Consider the following 12,969-nt stretch of genomic DNA (forward strand, 5'->3'; position numbering starts at 1 on the left):
GAGACTCTGTCTGGTCAGTAGCAGTATGTAGTAGAATGGAGACTCTGTCTGGTCAGTAGCAGTATGTAGTAGAATGGAGACTGTCTGGTCAGTAGCAGTATGTAGTAGAATGGAGACTCTGTATGGTCAGTAGTAGTATGTAGTAGTATGGAGACTCTGTCTGGTCAGTAGTAGTATGTAGTAGTATGGAGACTCTGTCTGGTCAGTAGTAGTATGTAGTAATATGGAGACTCTGTCTGGTCAGTAGTAGTATGTAGTAATATGGAGACTCTGTCTGGTCAGTAGTAGTATGTAGTAGTATGGAGACTCTGTCTGGTCAGTAGTAGTATGTAGTAATATGGAGACTCTGTCTGGTCAGTAGCAGTATGTAGTAGAATGGAGACTCTGTCTGGTCAGTAGCAGTATGTAGTGGTATGGAGACTCTGTCTGGTCAGTAGCTGAATGGAGACTCTGTCTGGTCAGTAGCAGTATGTAGTAGAATGGAGACTGTCTGGTCAGTAGTAGTATGTAGCAGTATGGAGACTCTGTCTGGTCAGTAGCAGTATGTAGTAATATGGAGACTCTGTCTGGTCAGTAGTAGTATGTAGTAATATGGACACTCTGTCTGGTCAGTAGCAGTATGTAGTAATATGGAGACTCTGTCTGGTCAGTAGCAGTATGTAGTAGACTGGAGACTCTGTCTGGTCAGTAGCAGTATGTAGTAGTATGGAGACTCTGTCTGGTCAGTAGCAGTATGTAGTAGAATGGAGACTCTGTCTGGTCAGTAGCAGTATGTAGTGGTATGGAGACTCTGTCTGGTCAGTAGCAGTATGTAGTAGAATGGAGACTGTCTGGTCAGTAGCAGTATGTAGTAATATGGAGACTCTGTCTGGTCAGTAGCAGTATGTAGCAGTATGGAGACTCTGTCTAGCCAGTAGCAGTATGTAGTAGAATGGAGACTCTGTCTGGTCAGTAGCAGTATGTAGTAGAATGGAGACTCTGTCTGGTCAGTAGCAGTATGTAGTAGAATGGAGACTCTGTCTGGTCAGTAGCAGTATGTAGTAGAATGGAGACTCTGTCTGGTCAGTAGCAGTATGTAGTAATATGGAGACTCTGTCTGGTCAGTAGCAGTATGTAGTAGAATGGAGACTCTGTCTAGCCAGTAGCAGTATGTAGTAGAATGGAGACTCTGTCTGGTCAGTAGTAGTATGGAGACTCTGTCTAGCCAGCAGCAGTATGTAGTAATATGGAGACTCTGTCTGGTCAGTAGTAGTATGTAGTAGTATGGAAACTCTGTCTGGTCAGTAGCAGTATGTAGTAGTATGGAGACTCTGTCTGGTCAGTAGCAGTATGTAGCAGTATGTAGTAGAATGGAGACTCTGTCTGGTCAGTAGCAGTATGTAGTAGAATGGAGACTCTGTCTAGCCAGTAGCAGTATGTAGTAGAATGGAGACTCTGTCTGGTCAGTAGCAGTATGTAGTAATATGGAGACTCTGTCTGGTCAGTAGCAGTATGTAGTAGACTGGAGACTCTGTCTGGTCAGTAGCAGTATGTAGTAATATGGAGACTCTGTCTGGTCAGTAGCAGTATGTATTAATATGGAGACTCTGTCTGGTCAGTAGCAGTATGTAGTAATATGGAGACTCTGTCTGGTCAGTAGCAGTATGTAGTAGAATGGAGACTCTGTCTGGTCAGTAGCAGTATGTAGTAATATGGAGACTCTGTCTGGTCAGTAGTAGTATGTAGTAGACTGGAGACTCTGTCTGGTCAGTAGCAGTATGTAGTAGAATGGAGACTCTGTCTGGTCAGTAGCAGTATGTAGTAGTATGGAGACTATGTCTGGTCAGTAGCAGTATGTAGTAGAATGGAGACTCTGTCTGGTCAGTAGTAGTATGTAGTAGAATGGAGACTGTCTGGTCAGTAGTAGTATGTAGTAGAATGGAGACTCTGTCTGGTCAGTAGTAGTATGTAGTAGACTGGAGACTCTGTCTGGTCAGTAGCAGTATGTAGTAATATGGAGACTCTGTCTGGTCAGTAGCAGTATGTAGTAGTATGGAGACTCTGTCTGGTCAGTAGCAGTATGTAGTAATATGGAGACTCAGTCTGGTCAGTAGCAGTATGTAGTAGAATGGAGACTGTCTGGTCAGTAGCAGTATGTAGTAATATGGAGACTCTGTCTGGTCAGTAGCAGTATGTAGTAATATGGAGACTCTGTCTGGTCAGTAGCAGTATGTAGTAATATGGAGACTATGTCTGGTCAGTAGCAGTATGTAGTAGAATGGAGACTCTGTCTGGTCAGTAGCAGTATGTATTAATATGGAGACTCTGTCTAGCCAGTAGCAGTATGTAGTAATATGGAGACTCTGTCTGGTCAGTAGTAGTATGTAGTAGAATGGAGACTCTGTCTGGTCAGTAGCAGTATGTAGTAGTATGGAGACTCTGTCTGGTCAGTAGCAGTATGTAGTAGAATGGAGACTCTGTCTGGTCAGTAGTAGTATGTAGTAGAATGGAGACTCTGTCTGGTGAGTAGCAGTATGTAGTAGAATGGAGACTCTGTCTGGTCAGTAGTAGTATGTAGTAGTATGGAGACTCTGTCTGGTCAGTAGTAGTATGTAGTAATATGGAGACTCTGTCTGGTCAGTAGCAGTATGTATTAATATGGAGACTCTGTCTGGTCAGTAGCAGTATGTAGTAGAATGGAGACTGTCAGGTCAGTAGCAGTATGTAGTAGAATGGAGACTCTGTGTGGTCAGTAGTAGTATGTAGTAGTATGGAGACTCTGTCTGGTCAGTAGTAGTATGTAGTAGTATGGAGACTCTGTCTGGTCAGTAGTAGTATGTAGTAGTATGGAGACTCTGTCTGGTCAGTAGTAGTATGTAGTAATATGGAGACTGTCTGGTCAGTAGCAGTATGTAGTAGAATGGAGACTCTGTCTGGTCAGTAGCAGTATGTAGTGGTATGGAGACTCTGTCTGGTCAGTAGCTGAATGGAGACTCTGTCTGGTCAGTAGCAGTATGTAGTAGAATGGAGACTGTCTGGTCAGTAGTAGTATGTAGCAGTATGGAGACTCTGTCTGGTCAGTAGCAGTATGTAGTAGAATGGAGACTGTCTGGTCAGTAGCAGTATGTAGTAATATGGAGACTCTGTCTGGTCAGTAGCAGTATGTAGCAGTATGGAGACTCTGTCTAGCCAGTAGCAGTATGTAGTAGAATGGAGACTCTGTCTGGTCAGTAGCAGTATGTAGTAGAATGGAGACTCTGTCTGGTCAGTAGCAGTATGTAGTAGAATGGAGACTCTGTCTGGTCAGTAGCAGTATGTAGTGGTATGGAGACTCTGTCTGGTCAGTAGCAGTATGTAGTAGAATGGAGACTGTCTGGTCAGTAGCAGTATGTAGTAATATGGAGACTCTGTCTGGTCAGTAGCAGTATGTAGCAGTATGGAGACTCTGTCTAGCCAGTAGCAGTATGTAGTAGAATGGAGACTCTGTCTGGTCAGTAGCAGTATGTAGTAGAATGGAGACTCTGTCTGGTCAGTAGCAGTATGTAGTAGAATGGAGACTCTGTCTGGTCAGTAGCAGTATGTAGTAGAATGGAGACTCTGTCTGGTCAGTAGCAGTATGTAGTAATATGGAGACTCTGTCTGGTCAGTAGCAGTATGTAGTAGAATGGAGACTCTGTCTAGCCAGTAGCAGTATGTAGTAGAATGGAGACTCTGTCTGGTCAGTAGTAGTATGGAGACTCTGTCTAGCCAGCAGCAGTATGTAGTAATATGGAGACTCTGTCTGGTCAGTAGTAGTATGTAGTAGTATGGAAACTCTGTCTGGTCAGTAGCAGTATGTAGTAGTATGGAGACTCTGTCTGGTCAGTAGCAGTATGTAGCAGTATGTAGTAGAATGGAGACTCTGTCTGGTCAGTAGCAGTATGTAGTAGAATGGAGACTCTGTCTAGCCAGTAGCAGTATGTAGTAGAATGGAGACTCTGTCTGGTCAGTAGCAGTATGTAGTAATATGGAGACTCTGTCTGGTCAGTAGCAGTATGTAGTAGAATGGAGACTCTGTCTGGTCAGTAGCAGTATGTAGTAGAATGGAGACTGTCTGGTCAGTAGTAGTATGTAGTAGACTGGAGACTCTGTCTGGTCAGTAGCAGTATGTAGTAATATGGAGACTCTGTCTGGTCAGTAGCAGTATGTATTAATATGGAGACTCTGTCTGGTCAGTAGCAGTATGTAGTAATATGGAGACTCTGTCTGGTCAGTAGCAGTATGTAGTAGAATGGAGACTCTGTCTGGTCAGTAGCAGTATGTAGTAATATGGAGACTCTGTCTGGTCAGTAGTAGTATGTAGTAGACTGGAGACTCTGTCTGGTCAGTAGCAGCATGTAGTAGAATGGAGACTCTGTCTAGTCAGTAGCAGTATGTAGTAGAATGGAGACTCTGTCTGGTCAGTAGCAGTATGTAGTAGTATGGAGACTATGTCTGGTCAGTAGCAGTATGTAGTAGAATGGAGACTCTGTCTGGTCAGTAGTAGTATGTAGTAGAATGGAGACTGTCTGGTCAGTAGTAGTATGTAGTAGAATGGAGACTCTGTCTGGTCAGTAGTAGTATGTAGTAGACTGGAGACTCTGTCTGGTCAGTAGCAGTATGTAGTAATATGGAGACTCTGTCTGGTCAGTAGCAGTATGTAGTAGTATGGAGACTCTGTCTGGTCAGTAGCAGTATGTAGTAATATGGAGACTCAGTCTGGTCAGTAGCAGTATGTAGTAGAATGGAGACTGTCTGGTCAGTAGCAGTATGTAGTAATATGGAGACTCTGTCTGGTCAGTAGCAGTATGTAGTAATATGGAGACTCTGTCTGGTCAGTAGCAGTATGTAGTAATATGGAGACTATGTCTGGTCAGTAGCAGTATGTAGTAGAATGGAGACTCTGTCTGGTCAGTAGCAGTATGTATTAATATGGAGACTCTGTCTAGCCAGTAGCAGTATGTAGTAATATGGAGACTCTGTCTGGTCAGTAGTAGTATGTAGTAGAATGGAGACTCTGTCTGGTCAGTAGCAGTATGTAGTAGTATGGAGACTCTGTCTGGTCAGTAGCAGTATGTAGTAGAATGGAGACTCTGTCTGGTCAGTAGTAGTATGTAGTAGAATGGAGACTCTGTCTGGTGAGTAGCAGTATGTAGTAGAATGGAGACTCTGTCTGGTCAGTAGTAGTATGTAGTAGTATGGAGACTCTGTCTGGTCAGTAGTAGTATGTAGTAATATGGAGACTCTGTCTGGTCAGTAGCAGTATGTATTAATATGGAGACTCTGTCTGGTCAGTAGCAGTATGTAGTAGAATGGAGACTGTCTGGTCAGTAGCAGTATGTAGTAGAATGGAGACTCTGTCTGGTCAGTAGTAGTATGTAGTAGTATGGAGACTCTGTCTGGTCAGTAGTAGTATGTAGTAGTATGGAGACTCTGTCTGGTCAGTAGTAGTATGTAGTAGTATGGAGACTCTGTCTGGTCAGTAGTAGTATGTAGTAATATGGAGACTGTCTGGTCAGTAGCAGTATGTAGTAGAATGGAGACTCTGTCTGGTCAGTAGCAGTATGTAGTGGTATGGAGACTCTGTCTGGTCAGTAGCTGAATGGAGACTCTGTCTGGTCAGTAGCAGTATGTAGTAGAATGGAGACTGTCTGGTCAGTAGTAGTATGTAGCAGTATGGAGACTCTGTCTGGTCAGTAGCAGTATGTAGTAATATGGAGACTCTGTCTGGTCAGTAGTAGTATGTAGTAATATGGAGACTCTGTCTGGTCAGTAGCAGTATGTAGTAATATGGAGACTCTGTCTGGTCAGTAGCAGTATGTAGTAGACTGGAGACTCTGTCTGGTCAGTAGCAGTATGTAGTAGAATGGAGACTCTGTCTGGTCAGTAGCAGTATGTAGTGGTATGGAGACTCTGTCTGGTCAGTAGCAGTATGTAGTAGAATGGAGACTATGTCTGGTCAGTAGCAGTATGTAGTAATATGGAGACTCTGTCTGGTCAGTAGCAGTATGTAGCAGTATGGAGACTCTGTCTAGCCAGTAGCAGTATGTAGTAGAATGGAGACTCTGTCTGGTCAGTAGCAGTATGTAGTAGAATGGAGACTCTGTCTGGTCAGTAGCAGTATGTAGTAGAATGGAGACTCTGTCTGGTCAGTAGCAGTATGTAGTAGAATGGAGACTCTGTCTGGTCAGTAGCAGTATGTAGTAATATGGAGACTCTGTCTGGTCAGTAGCAGTATGTAGTAGAATGGAGACTCTGTCTAGCCAGTAGCAGTATGTGGTAGAATGGAGACTCTGTCTGGTCAGTAGTAGTATGGAGACTCTGTCTAGCCAGCAGCAGTATGTAGTAATATGGAGACTCTGTCTGGTCAGTAGTAGTATGTAGTAGTATGGAAACTCTGTCTGGTCAGTAGCAGTATGTAGTAGTATGGAGACTCTGTCTGGTCAGTAGCAGTATGTAGCAGTATGTAGTAGAATGGAGACTGTCTGGTCAGTAGCAGTATGTAGTAGAATGGAGACTCTGTCTAGCCAGTAGCAGTATGTAGTAGAATGGAGACTCTGTCTGGTCAGTAGCAGTATGTAGTAATATGGAGACTCTGTCTGGTCAGTAGCAGTATGTAGTAATATGGAGACTCTGTCTGGTCAGTAGCAGTATGTATTAATATGGAGACTCTGTCTGGTCAGTAGCAGTATGTAGTAATATGGAGACTCTGTCTGGTCAGTAGCAGTATGTAGTAGAATGGAGACTCTGTCTGGTCAGTAGCAGTATGTAGTAATATGGAGACTCTGTCTGGTCAGTAGTAGTATGTAGTAGACTGGAGACTCTGTCTGGTCAGTAGCAGTATGTAGTAGAATGGAGACTCTGTCTGGTCAGTAGCAGTATGTAGTAGAATGGAGACTCTGTCTGGTCAGTAGCAGTATGAAGTAGTATGGAGACTATGTCTGGTCAGTAGCAGTATGTAGTAGAATGGAGACTCTGTCTGGTCAGTAGTAGTATGTAGTAGAATGGAGACTGTCTGGTCAGTAGTAGTATGTAGTAGTATGGAGACTCTGTCTGGTCAGTAGCAGTATGTAGTAATATGGAGACTCTGTCTGGTCAGTAGCAGTATGTAGTAGAATGGAGACTCTGTCTGGTCAGTAGCAGTATGTAGTAGAATGGAGACTCTGTCTGGTCAGTAGCAGTATGTAGTAGAATGGAGACTCTGTCTGGTCAGTAGCAGTATGTAGTAATATGGAGACTCTGTCTGGTCAGTAGCAGTATGTAGTAGAATGGAGACTCTGTCTAGCCAGTAGCAGTATGTAGTAGAATGGAGACTCTGTCTGGTCAGTAGTAGTATGGAGACTCTGTCTAGCCAGCAGCAGTATGTAGTAATATGGAGACTCTGTCTGGTCAGTAGTAGTATGTAGTAGTATGGAAACTCTGTCTGGTCAGTAGCAGTATGTAGTAGTATGGAGACTCTGTCTGGTCAGTAGCAGTATGTAGCAGTATGTAGTAGAATGGAGACTCTGTCTGGTCAGTAGCAGTATGTAGTAATATGGAGACTCTGTCTGGTCAGTAGCAGTATGTAGTAGTATGGAGACTCTGTCTGGTCAGTAGCAGTATGTAGTAGAATGGAGACTCTGTCTGGTCAGTAGCAGTATGTAGTAGTATGGAGACTCTGTCTGGTCAGTAGTAGTATGGAGACTCTGTCTGGTCAGTAGTAGTATGGAGACTCTGTCTAGCCAGCAGCAGTATGTAGTAATATGGAGACTCTGTCTGGTCAGTAGCAGTATGTAGTAGTATGGAGACTCTGTCTGGTCAGTAGCAGTATGTAGTAGAATGGAGACTCTGTCTGGTCAGTAGCAGTATGTAGTAGAATGGAGACTCTGTCTGGTCAGTAGCAGTATGTAGTAGAATGGAGACTGTCTGGTCAGTAGCAGTATGTAGTAGAATGGAGACTCTGTATGGTCAGTAGTAGTATGTAGTAGTATGGAGACTCTGTCTGGTCAGTAGTAGTATGTAGTAGTATGGAGACTCTGTCTGGTCAGTAGTAGTATGTAGTAATATGGAGACTCTGTCTGGTCAGTAGTAGTATGTAGTAATATGGAGACTCTGTCTGGTCAGTAGTAGTATGTAGTAGTATGGAGACTCTGTCTGGTCAGTAGTAGTATGTAGTAATATGGAGACTCTGTCTGGTCAGTAGCAGTATGTAGTAGAATGGAGACTCTGTCTGGTCAGTAGCAGTATGTAGTGGTATGGAGACTCTGTCTGGTCAGTAGCTGAATGGAGACTCTGTCTGGTCAGTAGCAGTATGTAGTAGAATGGAGACTGTCTGGTCAGTAGTAGTATGTAGCAGTATGGAGACTCTGTCTGGTCAGTAGCAGTATGTAGTAATATGGAGACTCTGTCTGGTCAGTAGTAGTATGTAGTAATATGGAGACTCTGTCTGGTCAGTAGCAGTATGTAGTACTACAGTATGTATTAATATGGAGACTCTGTCTGGTCAGTAGCAGTATGTAGTAGAATGGAGACTGTCTGGTCAGTAGCAGTATGTAGTAGAATGGAGACTCTGTCTGGTCAGTAGTAGTATGTAGTAGTATGGAGACTCTGTCTGGTCAGTAGTAGTATGTAGTAGTATGGAGACTCTGTCTGGTCAGTAGTAGTATGTAGTAGTATGGAGACTCTGTCTGGTCAGTAGTAGTATGTAGTAATATGGAGACTGTCTGGTCAGTAGCAGTATGTAGTAGAATGGAGACTCTGTCTGGTCAGTAGCAGTATGTAGTGGTATGGAGACTCTGTCTGGTCAGTAGCTGAATGGAGACTCTGTCTGGTCAGTAGCAGTATGTAGTAGAATGGAGACTGTCTGGTCAGTAGTAGTATGTAGCAGTATGGAGACTCTGTCTGGTCAGTAGCAGTATGTAGTAATATGGAGACTCTGTCTGGTCAGTAGTAGTATGTAGTAATATGGAGACTCTGTCTGGTCAGTAGCAGTATGTAGTAATATGGAGACTCTGTCTGGTCAGTAGCAGTATGTAGTAGACTGGAGACTCTGTCTGGTCAGTAGCAGTATGTAGTAGAATGGAGACTCTGTCTGGTCAGTAGCAGTATGTAGTGGTATGGAGACTCTGTCTGGTCAGTAGCAGTATGTAGTAGAATGGAGACTATGTCTGGTCAGTAGCAGTATGTAGTAATATGGAGACTCTGTCTGGTCAGTAGCAGTATGTAGCAGTATGGAGACTCTGTCTAGCCAGTAGCAGTATGTAGTAGAATGGAGACTCTGTCTGGTCAGTAGCAGTATGTAGTAGAATGGAGACTCTGTCTGGTCAGTAGCAGTATGTAGTAGAATGGAGACTCTGTCTGGTCAGTAGCAGTATGTAGTAGAATGGAGACTCTGTCTGGTCAGTAGCAGTATGTAGTAATATGGAGACTCTGTCTGGTCAGTAGCAGTATGTAGTAGAATGGAGACTCTGTCTAGCCAGTAGCAGTATGTGGTAGAATGGAGACTCTGTCTGGTCAGTAGTAGTATGGAGACTCTGTCTAGCCAGCAGCAGTATGTAGTAATATGGAGACTCTGTCTGGTCAGTAGTAGTATGTAGTAGTATGGAAACTCTGTCTGGTCAGTAGCAGTATGTAGTAGTATGGAGACTCTGTCTGGTCAGTAGCAGTATGTAGCAGTATGTAGTAGAATGGAGACTGTCTGGTCAGTAGCAGTATGTAGTAGAATGGAGACTCTGTCTAGCCAGTAGCAGTATGTAGTAGAATGGAGACTCTGTCTGGTCAGTAGCAGTATGTAGTAATATGGAGACTCTGTCTGGTCAGTAGCAGTATGTAGTAATATGGAGACTCTGTCTGGTCAGTAGCAGTATGTATTAATATGGAGACTCTGTCTGGTCAGTAGCAGTATGTAGTAATATGGAGACTCTGTCTGGTCAGTAGCAGTATGTAGTAGAATGGAGACTCTGTCTGGTCAGTAGCAGTATGTAGTAATATGGAGACTCTGTCTGGTCAGTAGTAGTATGTAGTAGACTGGAGACTCTGTCTGGTCAGTAGCAGTATGTAGTAGAATGGAGACTCTGTCTGGTCAGTAGCAGTATGTAGTAGAATGGAGACTCTGTCTGGTCAGTAGCAGTATGAAGTAGTATGGAGACTATGTCTGGTCAGTAGCAGTATGTAGTAGAATGGAGACTCTGTCTGGTCAGTAGTAGTATGTAGTAGAATGGAGACTGTCTGGTCAGTAGTAGTATGTAGTAGTATGGAGACTCTGTCTGGTCAGTAGCAGTATGTAGTAATATGGAGACTGTCTGGTCAGTAGCAGTATGTAGTAGAATGGAGACTCTGTCTGGTCAGTAGCAGTATGTAGTAGTATGGAGACTCTGTCTGGTCAGTAGTAGTATGTAGTAGAATGGAGACTCTGTCTGGTCAGTAGTAGTATGTAGTAGACTGGAGACTCTGTCTGGTCAGTAGCAGTATGTAGTAATATGGAGACTCTGTCTGGTCAGTAGCAGTATGTAGTAGAATGGAGACTCTGTCTGGTCAGTAGCAGTATGTAGTAATATGGAGACTCTGTCTGGTCAGTAGCAGTATGTAGTAATATGGAGACTCTGTCTGGTCAGTAGCAGTATGTAGTAATATGGAGACTATGTCTGGTCAGTAGCAGTATGTAGTAGAATGGAGACTCTGTCTGGTCAGTAGCAGTATGTATTAATATGGAGACTCTGTCTAGCCAGTAGCAGTATGTAGTAATATGGAGACTCTGTCTGGTCAGTAGTAGTATGTAGTAGAATGGAGACTCTGTCTGGTCAGTAGCAGTATGTAGTAGTATGGAGACTCTGTCTGGTCAGTAGCAGTATGTAGTAGAATGGAGACTCTGTCTGGTCAGTAGTAGTATGTAGTAGAATGGAGACTCTGTCTGGTCAGTAGTAGTATGTAGTAGTATGGAGACTCTGTCTGGTCAGTAGCAGTATGTAGTAATATGGAGACTCTGTCTGGTCAGTAGCAGTATGTAGTAATATGGAGACTGTCTGGTCAGTAGCAGTATGTAGTAATATGGAGACTCTGTCTGGTCAGTAGCAGTATGTAGCTGAATGGAGACTCTGTCTAGCCAGTAGCAGTATGTAGTAATATGGAGACTCTGTCTGGTCAGTAGTAATACGGAGACTCTGTCTGGTCAGTAGTAGTATGTAGTAGAATGGAGACTCTGTCTGGTCAGTAGTAGAATGGAGACTGTCTGGTCAGTAGTAATACGGAGACTCTGTCTGGTCAGTAGTAGTATGGAGACTCTGTCTGGTCAGTAGTAGAATGGAGACTGTCTGGTCAGTAGCAGTATTTAGCGGTATGGAGACTCTGTCTGGTCAGTAGCAGTATTTAGCGGTATGGAGACTCTGTCTGGTCAGTAGCAGTATGTAGTAGAATGGAGACTCTGTCTGGTCAGTAGTAGTATGTAGTAGAATGGAGACTCTGTCTGGTCAGTAGCAGTATGTAGTAGAATGGAGACTCTGTCTGGTCAGTAGTAGTATGTAGTAGTATGGAGACTCTGTCTGGTCAGTAGCAGTATGTAGTAATATGGAGACTCTGTCTGGTCAGTAGCAGTATGTAGTAATATGGAGACTCTGTCTGGTCAGTAGCAGTATGTAGTAATATGGAGACTCTGTCTGGTCAGTAGCAGTATGTAGCTGAATGGAGACTCTGTCTAGCCAGTAGCAGTATGTAGTAATATGGAGACTCTGTCTGGTCAGTAGTAATACGGAGACTCTGTCTGGTCAGTAGTAGTATGTAGTAGAATGGAGACTCTGTCTGGTCAGTAGTAGAATGGAGACTGTCTGGTCAGTAGTAATACGGAGACTCTGTCTGGTCAGTAGTAGTATGGAGACTCTGTCTGGTCAGTAGTAGAATGGAGACTGTCTGGTCAGTAGCAGTATTTAGCGGTATGGAGACTCTGTCTGGTCAGTAGCAGTATTTAGCGGTATGGAGACTCTGACTGGTCAGTAGCAGTATTTAGCGGTATGGAGACTCTGTCTGGTCAGTAGCAGTATGTAGTAGAATGGAGACTCTGGTCAGTAGTAGTATGTAGTAGAATGGAGACTCTGTCTGGTCAGTAGCAGTATGTAGTAGAATGGAGACTCTGTCTAGCCAGTAGTAGTATGTAGTAGTATGGAGACTCTGTCTGGTCAGTAGCAGTATGTAGTAATATGGAGACGCTGTCTGGTCAGTAGCAGTATGTAGTAATATGGAGACTCTGTCTGGTCAGTAGCAGTATGTAGTAATATGGAGACTCTGTCTGGTCAGTAGCAGTATGTAGCTGAATGGAGACTCTGTCTAGCCAGTAGCAGTATGTAGTAATATGGAGACTCTGTCTGGTCAGTAGTAATACGGAGACTCTGTCTGGTCAGTAGTAGTATGTAGTAGAATGGAGACTCTGTCTGGTCAGTAGTAGAATGGAGACTGTCTGGTCAGTAGTAATACGGAGACTCTGTCTGGTCAGTAGTAGTATGGAGACTCTGTCTGGTCAGTAGTAGAATGGAGACTGTCTGGTCAGTAGCAGTATTTAGCGGTATGGAGACTCTGTCTGGTCAGTAGCAGTATTTAGCGGTATGGAGACTCTGACTGGTCAGTAGCAGTATTTAGCGGTATGGAGACTCTGTCTGGTCAGTAGCAGTATTTAGCGGTATGGAGACTCTGTCTGGTCAGTAGCAGTATTTAGCGGTATGGAGACTACGTCTGGCCAGAGATTGTGAGTCAGGTCCCTTTGTTGCTGTGTGTTATTTTGGAACACTGGCTGTAACTGGACCAACCAAAGCCATCAACATCCTTTCTGACCTGTCCTTGGTCTCTATAGAGACACTTCTGACAGTCGTGAGCAACAGAAGAGATTGTAGTGCACAACTCATGTGTCAAACACCAAGCCTCCAGGGCCACAATGTCTGTGTGATGATCCTGTCTGTAGCTTTGGTTCAGGCCCTCAACATTCCCAGTCAAACTGGTACCACTCTTTTT

At 43.8% G+C, this 12,969-nt stretch overlaps 1 protein-coding gene across 8 annotated transcripts in view; it reads left to right on the plus strand.

The window, feature by feature from the left end:
• LOC110522454 (ena/VASP-like protein) overlaps positions 1-12,969 on the plus strand; it is a 137,588-nt gene that overhangs the window by 102,226 nt on the left and 22,393 nt on the right. The gene's annotated exons all lie outside the window — the stretch shown is intronic.

Source organism: Oncorhynchus mykiss, chromosome 4 (assembly GCF_057628025.1).
Source record: "Oncorhynchus mykiss isolate SJ-2025 chromosome 4, ASM5762802v1, whole genome shotgun sequence".
Lineage (NCBI taxonomy): Eukaryota > Metazoa > Chordata > Actinopteri > Salmoniformes > Salmonidae > Oncorhynchus > Oncorhynchus mykiss.